The sequence below is a fragment of the Colobus angolensis genome, unplaced genomic scaffold, assembly GCF_000951035.1.
Source record: "Colobus angolensis palliatus isolate OR3802 unplaced genomic scaffold, Cang.pa_1.0 Scaffold16, whole genome shotgun sequence".
Lineage (NCBI taxonomy): Eukaryota > Metazoa > Chordata > Mammalia > Primates > Cercopithecidae > Colobus > Colobus angolensis.
The window spans coordinates 12168732-12172447 of record NW_012114710.1 but is presented as its reverse complement, the minus strand read 5'-3'; the positions used below and the strand labels follow the sequence as shown (position 1 = coordinate 12172447).

The 3716-nt window shown below is 41.9% G+C and overlaps 1 pseudogene; it reads left to right on the top strand.

Annotated features, from left to right (window-relative positions):
- Positions 1 to 2624: 2624 nt before the first annotated feature.
- Positions 2625 to 3436, top strand: LOC105508340 (annotated as a pseudogene).
- Positions 3437 to 3716: the final 280 nt, after the last annotated feature.

Here is a 3716-nt window from a genome sequence, read left to right as displayed (position 1 = left end):
AAGAAGAAAAAAAAGAAAAAAAATCTGCACAGGTAGATATATGAGGGCTAGAGCAGAAGACAAATGAAAGAATTAAGTTTATGGGGATTCTGAGAAATCATGAAAGGAAAACAGATTCTTTTTCCTTTCCTTCCCAACTCCCACCCTTTCCTGGAAGAGTCCCCATTGAAATTGAGGAATATGTGTGAAATCTGTGATCAGGAAAAAAGTATGAGATTGGTGCCAATATACAACTCCTCAGATTCAGAGAAACCTGTGGATGCTAGTGAGCACGAGTCAAAATTAATAGCCAAGAGACAAGCTCACTAAGCAAAGGGAGGGCTCCTTTAGTGTCTGGACTAAATAGGGCCTGAAGTTCACAGAATCTTTCATGTCAGACAGCTGCATAGACAAGCAGTATATTATCCAGAAGCTATCAAACATAGGCAGCATAACATATTGCTTGTGTCAGTGATATAGATCGTATACACATTTGAAGCCTCACAGAGATAGCGGTGAGTCCAAGGCATAGGCATCCCTCCTCCCTTCCCCATCCCACTCTAACTTACCATAGATATGCATGGATACATATAAATATATATGCAGAGATATGGACATACACACACACCACACACAGACACAGCTTATAAGCAACTTAAAGGAAGAGAATAGAAGAGAAATCCCAGCTGACGTTTGTAAAACCAACTTAGACAATCATAACTAAATATAGTGGAAGAACTTTTGTATTAGACTGAATATCTGAAAGTTAAAAATTAATTTTCTGTTGCTAAGAAGAAGTAGGGAATCAAGGACAACAAAATCTATGTTCAGTTATAAAATAAAATTCTAGTTTTTCTGAGAGTTACAGTCTGTCAAAATCACAAACTACCATGACAGTATATCTAATTTCTCTACTTTGTGTACAGGAATCTTGGAGAAGATTCAACTGATCCAATTGCTGAAACAGAAAGTGCCAGGAAGAGTTATTTTAGGTCAGATTTCCTGAAAGTATAAAATAACTTGGTGAGAAAGTAAAAAATTAAATGGAATAAAAAAGGTATACCTCCTTCAATAATATAATTATATGTAACAAAGTAAAATCCCTATGTAACAGTTCCTATACTAGTTTCCAAATTTCTCTATGTTAACTTACCAGTTAAAATAATTCATATTCAAATATTCATTTATTCTATTCATTAATTCATTTGATGTATTATTATGAAGTACCCAGAGTGTCAGGCATTGAGGCTATACAGACATAGTCCTGTGGTCTGATAGGAGTCTGATAGGGGGATTGATATAATACAGTGTGATAAAGGTAACAATAAAAAATGAACTAGATATAGTAGTAGCACAAGCTCATTTCGGCTTGGTCCAGTAAAAGAAGGCTAGCCAGGGAGAAAGGGGAAACAATAGCAAGCAGCAGAAAAATGCATGAACGTCTGCAACAATGGCATCTCCAGAGAACCGTTTGAGAAAAGTAATTTGCAGCTGGTCTCTGTGGTACCTCTGTGCTTGCCTCCATAGAACCCTGGAGCCATGGTTCTGACCCTCGGCCAAGAAAGGAATAAATTGTGCTACCTAGTGATTAAAGTATGCTATTTAAAATCTGAAACTCCTCGAGGCATTTTGTATTAACCTGTCTACATTGTTTATTGAAAATGTATAAATTAGCTTCGGCTTCCAACCAAGATGGAATAATGGGGACTGGAACTGAGAATCTGATCAAATACATGAAACAATAGCTTTCCAGACATTGGACCTAAAATGATGAAAGGCAGTGATCCTTAAGGACAGGAAACAAATGAGGTTGGCCCTATAGTCATTCCAGCTGTTTGAAGAGTTTCCATGTGGTGGTGTAGTGAAGGGGAACCCAAACAAAAGCCTGAGTTGAAGACCTGGAGCTAGGAGTTCAGGAAAGCCAAGATGGCTAGAGTTTACAGAGCAGTGGCAGAAGAGACAAGCGCTGTACAGAGAGAGAACTACAAAGATCTTTGGAGGGTACTTCTGGAGTACTGAATAGACTGCTGACCAACACTTGTTTGTGAGGAAACTACGTGAGTTTGAAGAAGAACCATCCAAAAGAGAAACCACTGCCTGGAAATCTCATAGTGCCAGGAATGGTGCCAATTTCCAACAGCCACAGTGGGAGATGTTATGATTCACCAGATATTAGTTATAGCATTAAAAAGGGTCTTGCCTTAGTGGGTACAAACTATAAATAAACTAAATGTTGTTCTGGTGTCACCTAAAAAAGCTTAAAACAACACTAAAAAATTCAAACTGTTGTCTGGCATTGAATCACAAATCAACAGCAGACCACCAAAACCTCATCCACCCAGGAAGCACAGACCCTCACCCTCACTGCTTTGCCACTGGTTCACACCTGCCCCGAGCTCACCATGGATGATGACACCTCTGCACTTGTTGTCGACAACTGCTCTCATATGTGCAAGGCCAGATTCCTGGTCAAAGATGCCCCCTGGACCTTCTTCCCTTCCATAGTGAGGTGCCCATGGGACCAGAGTTTAATGATGGGCATAGGGAAGAAGGACTGCTATGTGGGAAATGAGGTCCAGAGCAAGTGAGGCATCCTGACCCTGAAGTACCCCACTGAGCGCTGCATCATCACCAAATGAGAAGACATGGAGAAGATCTCGCACCACACCCTCTACAATGAACTGTGGCTCCCAAGGAGTACCTGTGCTATTGACCAAGGTGCCCTGAACCCCAAGGCCAACCATGAGAAGATGGCCCAGATCATGTTTGAGACCTTCAACATCCCAGCTATGGACATGGCCATCTGGGTCATGCTGTCCCTCTAGCCTTTGGCCATACCACTGGCATTGTGATGGATTCCAGTGGCAGGGCCACCTACAGTGTGCTCTTCTCCGAGGAGTATGCCCTTCTTCATGCCATCCTGCATCCAGACCTGGCTGGCTGGGACCTATCTCATGAAGATCCTCCCCTAGTGAAGCTATAGCTTCACTATCATGACAGAGTGGAAAATTATGCATGACATCAAGGAGAAGCTGTGCTGGATCATCTTGGACTTCAATCAGGAGCTGACAGCCCCTGTATCCTTCTTTTCCCTGCCAATAGCCAGGTAATCGCCATCTGCAACAATCTCTTCTTGATAGCCCCTGCATCTTTTCCAGGCTTCTTTCCTGCATATGGAATCTTGAGGCATCCATGAAACTACTTCCAACTCCATCATGAGACGTGATGTGAACATGCACAAGAACCTGTACACCAACACAGTGCTGTCTGGTGGCACCACCATGTACCTGAGCATCCAGGACAGGATGCAAAAGGAGATCACTGTCCTGACTCCCAGCACAATAATATCAAAATTATTGCACCCTATGAGCACACATTCTCTGTGTGAATCAGTGGCTCCATCCTGGCCTCCCTGTTCACCTTCCAGTGGATGTGGATCAGCAAACAAGAATACTAAAAATCGATCCCCTCCATCGTCCACCACAAATGCTTCTAGGCGGACTGTTACTTAGCTGTGTTAAACCCTTTCTTGGCAAAACCTAACTTGAGCAGAAAAAAAGATGAAATTGGCATGAACGTATTTTTTTTGTCTGTTTGCTTTGGGGTTTTAGGTCTGATGACTCAGGATTTAAAAATGAATGGTGGCGGTAACAGCAGTCAGTTGGAGTGAGCATCCCAAAAAAATTCTACACTGTGGCAGAGAACTTTGATTGTGCATTGTTCTTTTTTAAAACAAT